Source organism: Rhinopithecus bieti, unplaced genomic scaffold, assembly GCF_001698545.2.
Source record: "Rhinopithecus bieti isolate Rb0 unplaced genomic scaffold, ASM169854v2 scaffold_2654, whole genome shotgun sequence".
Taxonomy (NCBI): Eukaryota; Metazoa; Chordata; class Mammalia; order Primates; family Cercopithecidae; genus Rhinopithecus; species Rhinopithecus bieti.
Window position 1 is genome coordinate 630,935 of NW_016804048.1, and position 13,980 is coordinate 644,914.

Below are 13,980 nucleotides of genomic sequence, written 5' to 3' on the forward strand. Positions count from 1 at the left end.
TCTACAAAAAATAAAATAAAAATAAATAAATAAACAAAATTAAAAAAGAAAGAGAAACCCCTATTTCTCACCATACATAAAATCAAATCAAAATGGATTAAAACTTAAAAGTAAGACTTGAAACTACTAGAGGAAAACATCAGGAAAGTGCTTTATGATATCGGTCTGGGTGAATTTTTCGGGGTTAAAACCTCAAAAGCATAGACAACTAAAGAAAAAATAGGCAAATAAGATTGCATAAAGCTAAAAAGCTTCTGCACAGCAAAGGAAACAATCAACAAAGTGAAGAGACAATCTATAGATTGGGAAAAATATTTGCAAATTATCCATTCAACAAGGGATTAATAACCAGAATATATAGGGAACTCAACTCAACAACAACAACAACAAAACACCAAGTAACACAATTTTTAAAAGGGCAAATGAACTGAAGAGACATTTCTCAAAATCAGACATACAAATGGCCAATAGGCATATAAAAAATGCTCAACATTACTGATTATCAGGAAAATGCAAATCAAAACCACAGTGAGATCTCACCTCATCCCAGTTAGAACGGCTATTATCAAAAACACAAAAAAGCAGATGCTGGTGAGGATGTGGAGAAAGGAAAACACTTATACACTGCAGATGGAAATATAAATCAGTACAGTCACTATGGAAAACAGTGTGGAGCTTCCTCAAAACACTGAGATCTAAAAATAGATCTACCATATGATCCAGCAATCCCACTGCTAGATATATGTGCAAAAGAAAGGAAACCAGTATATTGAAGAGATATCTGCATATCTATGTTTATTGCAGCATTCTTCACGATAGCTAAGATATGAGATGAATCTAAGTGTCCATCAATGGATGTATGCATAAAGAAAATGTGGTACATATACACAGTGAAATACAACTCAGTCATAAAAAAGAATGAAATCCTGTCACTCACAGTAACATGAATGAAATGAGAGATTGCTATGTTAAGTGAAATAACTAGGTGAGTAAAGTGAAAAAAGACAAATACTGCATTCTCTCACTCACATGTGGGAGCTTAAAAAGTTGATCTCATGGAGGTGGAGAGTAGAATGATGGTTACCAGAGGTTGGGAAGGTCGGGGGATGAATAGAGGTTGGTTAATGGGTGCAAAAAATACAGTTAGATAAAAGGAATATATTCTAGTGTTTCATGGCACAGGAGGATGACTAAGTTAACAATAATTTATCATGTATTTCAAAATAACTAGAAGAGAAAATTTGAAATGTTCCCAACACAAAGAAATGATAAATGTTTGAGGTAATGGGTATTCTATTCACCATGATTTGATCATTACACATTGTATTCATGTATCAAAATATCAAATGTACTCCATAAATATGTACAATTACTATGTATCAATTTAAAAGTTACTACTCACTAGAAGAAAGCTATCTTAAAGTTCTTATGGAACCTAAATAAAAGCCCAAATAACCAAAGCATCCCTAAGCAAAAAGAATAAATCTGGAGGCATTACATTGCCTGATGTCAAATTATACTGCAAGGCTATAGTAACTAAAACAGCATGGTACTGGTACAAAAATAGACACATTGATCAAGGGTTCAGAACAGAGGATCCAGAAATAAAGTCACATACCTACAACCAACTGATTTTTGACAAAGTTGACAAAAATAAACAATAGGGAAAGGACACCCTTATTTAATAAATGGTTCTGGGAAAATTGGCTAGCCACATGTGGGAGAAGGAAACTGGACTCCCTTGTCTCATCACATACAACAACTAATTCAAGATGGATTAAAGACCTAAATGTAAAGCCTGAAGCTATTAAAATCCTAGAAGAAAATCTAGGAAAAACACTTCTGAATATCAGCCTAGGTAAAGAATTTATGACAAAGACCCCAAAAGTAAATGCAATAAAAACCAAAACAGACAAATGGGATTTAATTAAACAGAAATACTTCTGAAATAATCAACAGAATGAACAGACAACCTATAGAATGGTAGAAAATATGTGCAAATTATTCCTTCACCAAAGGACTAATATCCAGAAACTACAAGGAACTCAAACAATTGAGTAAGAAAAAAAACAAGTAACTCCATTAAAAACTGGGCAAAGGACATGAATGGACATTTCTTAAAAGAAGAAATATAAGCAGCCAACATACACATGAAAAAATGCTCAACATCACTCAGTCATTAACGAAATGCAAACTAAAAACCACACTGAGATACCATCTTACATCAGTCAGAATAACTACTATTAAAAAGTTAAAAACAACACATGTTGGCATAGATGCAAAAAAAGAGAACTGTTGTACCCTGATGGTGGGAATGTAGATTTGGTTCAACCTTTATAGAAAAAGCTCAAGGAACTAAAAATAGAGCAATCCCACTAAAGGAATCTACCTCAAACAAAAGAAATAAAATTAAAAAAAACACCCACACTTGTGTGTTTATTGCAGCACTATTATTTATCATAGCAAAATCAAGGAACCAATGTAGTATCCATCAATGATTGGTTGGATACAGAAAATGTGATGATATATATATAGTTATTAATTTACTATATTTATTATACAGGAAAACATGATATTATTATTTAATATAATTATATCACATTATATATAATACATAATAAATATAGTATACTTATTATATATATTATAAACACAAAAAAGCAGATGCTGGTGAGGATGTGGAGAAAGGAAAACACTCATACACCTCAGAGGGAAATATAAATCAGTATGGTCACTATGGAAAACAGTGTAGAGGTTCCTTATACAGAAAATGTGATACATATATTTATATATATATACACAGAAAATGTGATATATATATATAAGTTACTACTTATAACCTACATTTAAATAAGAGCTTTGTTGAGATATAAGTCACATACCATAAAATTCACCCATTATACTTTAAAATATAATTAAATGTTTTCAATTTATTTTTTTAAAAACTTTTTTTTGAGACAGAGTTTCACTCTTGTTGCCCAAGCTGGAGTGCAGTGGCGCGATCTCAGTTCACTGCAACCTCCACCTCCCAAGTTCAAGCGATTGTCCTGTCTCAGCCTCCCAAGTAGCTGCGATTACAGGCACCTGCCACCAAGTCAGCTATTTTTTTGTATTTTTAGTGGAGATGGGGTTTCATTATGTTGGCCAGCTGGTCTCGAATTCCTGATCTCAGGTGATCCACCCACCTTGGCCTCCTAAAGTGCTGGAATTACAGGCGTGAGCCACCGCACCTGGCCTTAAATATTTTTTAGTACGTTCGCAGAGTTGAACAACCATCATCACAATCAATTTTATAATATTTTCCTCACCCCCCCAAAGAAACTCCATACCCATTAGGAATCACTTTCCATTTCCCTCCAACTCATTCTCCCTCCCATTCCATCCCCACCCTATCCCTAAGCAACTGATAATCAACTTTCTGTCTCTGTAGATTTGCCTATTCTTAAGGCTGAATGATATTTCATTGTGCGGGTAGGACACATTTTATCTATCCTTTCATCAGTTGATGGACATTTGGGTTGTTTACACTTTTTGGTTATTATGAAGGATGCTTGTCTTCAAATGTGTGTATAGACATAGGCTTTCATTTGTTTTCAGTGAATTTCACTTCAGCCAGGAGTGAAATTGCTGGGTCATGTGGTAACTCTCTGTTTAATCTTTTGAGGAACTGCCAAATTGTTTCTAAGGCAGCTGCACCATTTTACATTTCCACCAGCAATGCATGTGGGTTCCAATTTCTCTACATTTTCCCTCATACTTTATCTTTTATTTTATTTTTATTTTTATTTTTTTTTTAATTACAGCCACTCTAGTTGGTGTGAGGTGGTATTTCATTGTGGTTTTGATTAGCAGTTCCCTAATGGCTAATGATGTTGGACATCTTGTGTTTATTATGTTGAGCATCATGTGTTTATTAGCCATTTGTATATCTGAAAAAATATGCAAATGTGCATGTTTCCTACATGAGTATATTGTATAATGGTGGGTGTGTTTCTAGTGTACTCGTCTCCCCAAAATCTGGGCAAAAATGTCTATTTAGATTCCTTGCCCATTTATAGATTGCATTGTCTTTTTGAGTTGTAATAGTACTTTACATATTTCAAATATGTCTTTTATCAGACACATGATTTTCAAACGTTTTCTACCGTTCTGTGGGTTGTCTTCATTTTCTTGATAGTGCCCTTTGAAGCATAAAGTTTTAAATTTCGGTGATGTCCAGTTCACCTATTTTTTGTTGCTTGCGCTTTTGCTGCCATATTTAATACATAATTCACCTTTATAAGTTATCCTGATATGCAAATATTATTCATTGTGTGGATAGAATTTAATATGTTATCTACATTTATATGAAATAATTTAAATATCTTGGGTTTATGTGTACATTCTTAATTACTAGAAGTCCAGAAAACAAGATGTGACCTACATGCAGCCCCATTGAAGAGGAAAGGCTTTTTTTTTTTTTGAGACGGAGTCTCGCTCTGTCCCCCAGGCTGGAGTGCGGTGGCGCGATCTCGGCTCACTGCAAGCTCCACCTCCCGGGTTCACGCCATTCTCCTGCCTCAGCCTCCCGAGTAGCTGGGACTACAGGCGCCCGCCGCCACGCCCGGCTAATTTTAGTAGACATGGGGTTTCACTGTGTTAGCCAGGATGGTCTCAATCTCCAGACCTGGTGATCGGCCCGCCTCGGCCTCCCAAAGCGCTGGGATCACAGGCGTGAGCCTCCGCTCCCGGCCAAGGAAAGGCATTTTCTATCTGAGACAATTGCTTTAAAAGTTAGAGGAGGGTGAGGTTGGACTGAGGGGATGGGTTTTATCCGTGTGACTCACAACACAGTTATAATAACAATAACACTAAATGTGGGAAACATTTCATGAGCGTGTGTGATATGAAAAACATTTTCACCTGGGAAAGGGCTAAGCCCAGAAAGAACCATAAAGAGGTTTCCCAGGCTTCTTCCCCCAGGGTAGGGGAAGAATTCTGTTTTACTCCGAGGGAACATAAAAGGGATTTTGTGAATTCTTTAAACCCAGATTCATGGAAATTTGTTTTTCTTAGGACTGAACACTAGATGTCTCAGTTACATTGAGTCTGCAATGAGAAATGCAGACATTTACAAAACAGATTAACAAAGAAATGTAAGCTGTGCAATCTTGTCTATGATGTAGCTTTTTATTTGGGGTATTAGACTTTAATTTTAATTATGCTTCCTTTGAAACCAGACAATAGATACTCATTACCTTTAAAGTCCCTAACTAAAAACTCATTGAAATGTCAGAAATGTCCTGTAATTTCCTGGATGAGGAAACAGAAAGTTATTCGGAGAGTTGTTAAAAGCTGCAGATGCAAGTGGCGTTAGAAATCAGGTTAGAATCCAGAAATGGTCAGTTCTTTACACTGTCCTCTAGAAAGCAGCCATTTCCATTAATTTACAAGAAAACTTGGTTAATATAAAATAGAAAGTGCACCAGATGAAACAGATGTATTTAACAGAAGAGCGGTGTGGAGAGAAAAGCACTGGAACCCCAAACATGATTTTTAATCCAGAAATCACTGTTTTTATGCTCCATGATGCCAGGCAAGTGCCCTCCATCTGGGTCTCGTTTTCCTCAACCTCTCTGGGGAGTTCAGCATTCTCCTCCTAGAGGAAGAGCTCAAGAATCAATGGAATTCTTATGGTGATATGGTTTGACTCTGTGTCCACACCCAAATCTCCTCTTGAATTGTAGTTCCCATAATCCTCACATGTTGTGGGAAGGACCTGATGGGAGGTAATGGAATCATGGGGGCGGTTAACCCCGTGCTGTTCTCATGACAGTAAGTTCTCACGCGATCTGATGGTTTTATAAGAGGCTGTTCCTCTGCTTTGCTCTGCACTTCTTCCTGCTGCCATGTGAAGAAGGACATGCTTGCTTCCCCTTTTGCCATGACTAAGAGAATTTTCTAAGGCCTTCCCAGCCCTGTGGAACTGTGAGTCAATTAAAACTCTTTCCTTTATAAATTACCCAATCTTGGGCAGTTCTTTATAGCAGCATGAGAACACACTAGTATATATAGCTACCACACAACTTGCAATTTTTTGGTAAAGAGAAGTAAACTAAGTGCATATCTATTAAACTATAAAATGTTTATGTGCCTCTGAAATGATCTCAGGTGCCTCTTGTGGTACACATACCCTGGTCTTAGGGGTCTTAGGGGAAATGGCTCCCTCTACTGCAGCCAATGCAGAGTCACGGAAAAAGGACGAAAGTAGAAGTAGAATAAGGAAGAAGGTTGAAAAGAGGCCAGGAGAGCATGTGACAGCAATGATGACCCCAAACACACCTGTTTTTTACCAAGTTGGTCCCATGAGCTCCTGCCAACCATGAGAGGGAGGGGAAAGACTGGCACCCTGTGGAACCAGAGCAAGCCCTAAGGGTGGGTTAATCACTGCAGGTATAACTCAGTCTGGCCCTGCCCGCTTCCCCACACTCACACTCAGACCCTGATCTCTCTCTCTCTCTCTGTCCCGGCATTCAGGGATAGCCTTGGTCTTGCCTCTATAACTATAGAGAAAGGATAGAAATAAAAGACCAATTGTTAGTATATGAACCTCTTAGGTGACATTTTTGGTACTTCCTGGAAAATCACCCTTTCCCCTCACCTCCGGTCCTTCCAGGGTCAGCGCCCACCCCCGCACTCCTCCTCACAGTGCAATTTATCCAGGCTCACGTGGGTGTGCTCTCGAGGTGGAGCTAGCAAGGGAAGCTGAAGGTTAGTCGATTCTGTTCCCAGACTGCAGAGTTTCATTGAGAAGGAACAAATGATGACTGTTCTGGAAGGCCACACAATGAACTGCTTTCTCCTAAAGCCATGCCCTTTAGCCAGGAAGAGACCAAGCACACTTATCAAGTCTCTGCATTTGCTCCAGCGATTCTGTGGTAAACAGAGCGAGAAGGCCCACATTGTCACTGAGGGTCTTCAGAAACCAGTTTATTTATTTATTTAGTTAGTTATTTTGGAGATGGAGTCTTACTCTGTTGCCCAGGCTGGAGTGCAGTGGCATGATCCCAGCTCACTGTAAACTCCACCTACTAGATTCAAGCGATTTTCCTGCCTCAGCCTCCCAAGTAGCTGGGATTACAGGTGCCCACCACCACACCCAGCTAATTTTGTATTTTTAGTAGAGACGGGGTTTCACCATGTTAGCCAGGCTGGTCTTGAACTCCCAACCTCAGGTGATCTGCCCAACTCGGCCTCCCAAAGTGCTGGGATTACAGGTGTGAACTGCCATGCCTGGCCCCATAAGCCAGTTTTTTACAAAGAGCCCTTATTTGCCTGATCAAGGCCTATGATCCAATTTTACTGTGGCAATTGGTTATTTAAAGTTAAAAGGTAATTTATTTAGTTGGGTTTTAATTGGCCTGGATAATTGCCAAGGACTGCCACTGCGGCCATGCTATGGTGAACATGTTTGTTGTTTACCCATAACTCATGTCTTCTCTGTCCATACTCATGGAGCCTCGATTCTGTATAGCTATTCAGTAACCATGCCACCACTGTCAATGGAGAATCCTCATAGGAGCCATCCCTTTCCTCTTTGCTAGGGATTGGGCTATTGTGAAATGCTGAGGGTCTGTAAGGAAGGGAGAGGGTCCTGTCATGCTGCCCTTTCTCCTTGCTTTTGGACTCGTGTAAGGGCCAGATGCTTCCATTGGCTTTGGCCTTCTTCTGGCCATGAGGGTAGATATTACAAACAGAGTTGACAGGTGTGAATAAAGGCCCGAGTCCTTGTTGACATGGCTGCGCTTTGGAATTGCTTCCTTTGGGACACCTTGTTAAGGTGGTTTTTCTGTGGATTGCAGACCACAGCATCGTGACACAGATACTTCTTCCCAGCCGACCTAATATAATCAACCACAAAACAAAACCTTCAGCAAATAGTTGATACCAATACTCTGGTTCTGTTATGGCTTCAGACAAGATGCTGAACTCCAGAGGATTTCTGATTTCTTTTGATTGTGTCATTACACTACAGAGGAACTGGAAATTGATTTGAACAATCAGCGTCAGGCTGGATGGCCAGGGAATCCCCTTTTCTGTCAAGACTACCGTCCTTTAACCTCAGAACCCACTTCCTTTTTTGTTTAGTTCTTTTTCTGTTCCTGAAGGATTTGGAACAGAAATCCATCCATCCATCCATCCATTCATCCATCCATCCATCCATCCATCCATCCATCCATCCATCCATCCATATCTATTAAACCCCCTCCATGTGAGCATTTACCAGTGTGGGGGTGATGGGATCTCTGTGTGCACTGTGATGACTGGCAGTGCTGTGGACCACGGACTGTGGACTGTTTGGTTCACGTCCTTCTTCCAAAGCTAGGCTCTTTTTGAGGTAGCATCAGAGGCAGTTCTGGAGAACTCAGCCTAACAAAGATTTATCCAGTGCCAATTATGCCAGGACCACTGTGTTAGGGGTGGGGTAAAAGATACCGCAATCGTGATACAGGATCTATTGCATCAAAACATGCAGAATGAATTTTGCTGGCTTAGAAGAAAGTTTCTAAGAGGAGACTTAGGAAATGCTGTCTCAGTAACATTCACTTGACAAATGAGGACACAGATCCATAGAACTTGTCACTCGTTTTACATATGTTAAAATTCATTAAGCTGCATGCAAGATTTGCATACGGTACTGTGGGCATGTCTTACTTTAACAACAACAACAACAACAACAACAAAAAACCCAAAAAGAACAAAAGAAAAAATGTCCTCAATATCTTTACCATCACTAAAAGAAAGGAATAAAGGCACTTCTTTGAATAAAGGGAGTATCTGTGATATTTTACACATTTTAAATTCACAATAGTGGGAATGGTCCAATTAATTTGTATTTATCATTCCTCTTCTGCTAGAATCTCTTCTAAATCTTCAGTTTCAACTTCATTTCCAATTAGATGCTGTTAAGTCTGTGTTGTTTTTTGCGGACAACATGTAATAGGACAGTTATTACCTCTGTGTTAATCTTAGACTCAGATTTGTGCCTTGCAATTGCTAGGTCACAGTCACAAAGATACAGAATGGCCTAGATATTTGCATGGGAACAAGCATATCACACATCCATTGCCCAAAAGCTGTAAGGTTCAATGACCTGGCTGCTCAATTACCTGGTGCTTGGGTGGGGGACAGGCCATACATCCTAATGGCTCCTGTAGTTGGTATTTTCACCTGGCCTCTGAGTCTGGCAGCCTCTTGGCCTGGGCCAGTATGTGAGGCAGATGGCATCATGTGGCAATGCAATGGTCTGTAGGTGCCCAACTGCTTCCTCCCACATTTTACAGTTTCTTCTCCTCCACCTTTAATTGGTGGATGAGCCCTGGTGACATGTCTTTGCTTTGATGGTGGCCATTGAGAGGGCTGGCAAGTCAGTCCATTATACATAGGTCCTGTCTGTGGCTAGCTCTTGGCCCACAAGTGGCTCATAGATGCCTCTCATTTATGGGAGCTCAAAAGGTGGATCTCGTGGAAGTAGAGAGTAGAATGATGACTACCAGTGGCTGGGAAGCAGGGGTGAACAGGGAGGCTGAATAATGGGTACAAAGATACAGTTAGAAGGAGTAAGTTCTAGTGTTTCATAGCACAGTAGGGTGACTATCGTTAACAATAATTCATTGTGTATTTTAAAATAGCTAGAAGATTTGAAATGTTCCCAACATCAAGAAATGATAAATATTTGAGGTGCCATATCATGGAATAATTTCCTTCTCTATGAGGGTCTTGTTGTGTGCATGGGGTGTGTGTATGTGCATGCGCATGCACACGGGCTTGTGTCCTGAGTTGGGAGTCTACTCTTAGTCATCCAGGCGAGAAGCAGGTGGATTAAGTTTATGATTGGGCTAAACATGGAAAAATACAATCCAAGGTGAAAGCAGAACCCGCTGTTCTCGTGTGTTCTTATTCTGAGTATTAATGTTAAACACCCTTAGGTTTGGGATATCAAAGCCTACTACTGAGAAAAAAACTGCTAATGGCCCATGCACACTTGATTAGTGCAACACTGCCATTTATTTCCTTCACTGAGCTAAGCAGTCATGAGGTTAAGAAGAGGGCAGGGGAGAGGCGGGCACAGCCTTGTGAGGAGGCTGTCCTGACGCTGACTCCCAGCTGGTATGGCAGTGACCTCTGCTGGCAGGAGTTTCCTCTCCAGTGTACACAGAGAGTAGGAGTTCCCTCGGAGTCTGTGTGGTTCAGCAGTGTTCTTCAGAGAGATGCCCCAAGACTGATGCTCAAGGAAAGGGCCGACTGGGCTTTCCTGTTAAAACTGTCACTAGGGGCTGGGGTTACCCTAGTGAGTCAGGAGTTGAGACAGATCATTACCCTAGCTTCAGCGGACTTTCTTTCAAACACATATGGCTTCTTTACGTTACTCATTTTCAGATCAAAACATATTTCTTTAAAAATATGTTCTCAAAAAGAACAAAACAAGTGTTGGTGTGCGCAGTGGCTCAAACCTGTAATCCCAACACTTTAGGAGGCCAGGATGGGTGGGTCGCTTGAGCCCAGGAGTTCAAGATCAGCCTGGGCAACATGGCAAGATGCCATCTCTACAAAACATTAAAAATTTAGCTGGGTATGGTGGCACGTGCCTGTAATCCCAGCTACTCAGGAGGCTGGGGTGGGAGGATAGCTTGAGCCCAGGCGTTCAAGGCTGCAGTGAGCTGAGATCGCACCACTGCATTCCAGCCTGGGTGACAGAGTGATACCCTGTCTGAAAACAAACACAAAAACAAAAACAAGTGTTACCCAAACAAGTCCATGACATTACTTGAGAATAACACATTTACAATCTGACAAGGTGATATGAAAACATTCTCAAAACTTTTGTGTGTATGTGTAGGGGACAGGAGCTGAAGCATCCTTTACAAATACATGAATCCTACTCCTCAATTCAGCACGCCACATCTCACCCACAAATAAGTGTGAAATGCTGTTGTTGGACAAGACCTGGGCAGAACTTTTTCTGACCTATCCTGACATTATCTATAACGGAATAGTCCGGGCCAGAGAGCTACACAGCCAAGTTGAAGCCATCGTGACGGCTTTGAGGGTCCCTCATGCAGAGTTACTAAGCAGCTCTTGTCCACAAAGCTCTTGTCCCCATGGGACCACGTGGTGGCACTTGACGGCCGTTCCCAGCCCACCCATCTCCGATCACCGTGTTTGTCCTTGGCGTGGGGCTCCTGCAGCCATCTTCTACGATAGGGCTCTGTCCCTTTCGCCAGAGCTCATCGGATCATGGGGAACCAGTCTCTTTAGTGGGGGTGGGGAAGGAGGGCTGTGGATTCCCTTGCCTATGAGGTCCTGTAGGGCTGGCTAGCATCTTCCATCCGCAGGCAGGGAGAGGCAAAGAAGGCTGATGATTAGCACAGACAGAAATGAAGAAAGGTGACACAGGGGGACACAGATGACAAGAGGTGGAGAGAGGGAAGTTTTCTGCTTCCTGTTTCCTACTTTTCCCTGTCCTCCCTTAGTTTCTATCTTTTTTCCTTCCAACATCACATTTTGCTTAAGCAACTAAAGATCCCTAAGACACGAACTTCTGTTTAGTTTGCATTTAATACACAGCAGAAGAATTCTGAAAAGTTGTACTTGAGAGCTGAGAATTTGAATTCTCTTCATTCCAACTACCAAGAACCCTCAGAATACTGTATGGCCTCTGTTCATCATATTTTCTGGTTAAATAAGAGTTAAGCAGAAAACTTTTTTCTCTTTGTTTATATCTCTATTATAAAAATATGTCTAAAATGTAAACACAAAAGCAAAAGATTGGAAACAAATGCCAGCCAGTTATTAGATGATGGGTTAAATATTCATACAATGTCCCATGATTTGAGGGAGCCTAAACAAATTCATACAATGGAATACTATGCAGTCACTAAAAGAATAAGACAGATCCATACATCCCAGCATAGAAGGTTTTCCATTATCTGTTGTTAAATAAATGAAATAAGGTAGAGTGGCATGTGTAGTGTGCTCTCATTTATATACAACAAGAAAAAGGAAAAAAATTTGTGAGTTTAAATGCACACACACACACACACACACACACACATATATATATGCGCTTAGATATGCACGGGATATCTGTGGAAGGACACCCAAGATCTGGTAACAGTGTATACTTTTAGGGAGAAACCTGGGAGCAGAGAGGGAGGGAAACCCATTTTTCTCTGTGTACCCTTGTGCAGTATTTGAAAATTATTTTTTCTGTTTACATGTATTAGCTTTTTAAATACATACATAATACATAAGTACACACAAATGCATTATCCCTCTTTCTACTATAATTACAGAGTAGTCATTTCTCTTAATCATATCAGTTCCTGGAACTTGGGGTAGGCAGATCTTCATACATGTCCACAATGGTTGGGTCACCTATTCTAACATGTTTGCTTTCATGCATAAAAGCCATTGGGTGGCCAGGTAAAGGCAGGAAGAAGTGAAGTCTGGTGTTCCAGGAACCACACAAAGTGAGGGCAGAAGGGAAACGTGGAGGGTATAGTCTGAGTACCAGTAGGTTGATGTCTGAGGTTGAGGAACTGCCAGTCAGTAAAGTGGGGCTATCATTCCTGTGTGGATTGTCATCACTCAGAGCAGTGGAGTCCTTGGACTTGGGCCTTCACTTGCTGCATTGATTAAATGGTGAAAACAAGACCTTCTTTCCAGGTTCTTCTGAATAAAGATGAAAGTATGTGCCTGGCTCAGTTAGTCTTAGCTGGATGCAGAGTGTTTTGTGGTCATTTTGATAAATTTTTCTTTAATGTGTCCTGAAAGGAGGCAGGTACCCTATGTTAGTAGAGTTTCTGAGTGTCAACTCTGATGTTAGATGTCCTGGATGTGGATTCAGACTCTGGTCTTGAGAGGTTATTATTAGAAATATCTCTGCTCTCTTTCAAGACTTTTTTTTTTTTTTTTTTTTTTTTTTTTTAAGAGTGCGCTTTCACTTGTTTTGGAGAACTCGATTCCCCTCAGCCTGGATATCTCTGTCTTGCAACTGGAGAGAACTAGTCTGAGACTGAAGCTAATGCAGAGGAAAGTAAGAGAGAAAAGGGACAGAGAGTGAGGGTTGAGAGAGATCTCATTTTGCTAGAGCCCTTGAATTCAGCTTTGCTTAAAGTCAGCTACATCCTCCCCATATAATGAACAACTGGGTTTCTATCTCTGGCAGTAGAGAAGGTCCTGACTCAGTTTCCTCATTCTTGTGTTGAGATGTAAAAAAACACGTGCTAGAAACCAGCTTATATGCCTCCCTCCTAGTCCCATCAGGTGGCCACTGATCACCTGATCCTGATTTCAGGTATGGTCTGAAGGTGGGGCTGTTGAATAAGAGGGTGAGGGGTTGCTTCTAAAGGAAATTCAGGTGCCTTCACCCATAAATGCAGAAAAGGACTCAGCAGGAAAACCCATAGCTTTCCTCCACACTGGGCAGGGTGTAGTGGAAGACTTGTACTCACTGTTTTTTAGGGTGGACGCTATCAAAAATTCTGAGAGGCAAATGCTTGTGTGGGCAGCTGGAAGCGATATGGTGAGCTCGGTTTCCAAGGAAGTTTTTCAGGACATGAGAGAAGTAGGAGTGTCTGGGAAATCACTGAAGGATTTTAGTAGGGCTCTGGAGATTGGGGCCCAAGGTTCTTCCCTCCATTTTCTCAGGCCAGACTTGCGCAGCCTGGCCAGATTTCTGTGTGGCCTAGGTGTTTCCTCACCGCTCAGGAAAGACAACGTCCTATTAGTTGTTTGAAACTGAAATTGGCCAATGAGTTCTACTTCTACCATGACTGCTGATGCTCCCTCCCTTTCTGAAGAGGCTCTTCCCCATTAGGGTGACCCATCGTCCTCATTTGCCTGGGACTGTCTCAGTTTTAGCACTGAATGTTTTGCATCTTGGAGAGTCTTCAGTGCAAGGCGCACCAAGACAGTTGGTCATCTGGGGTGGCGAAT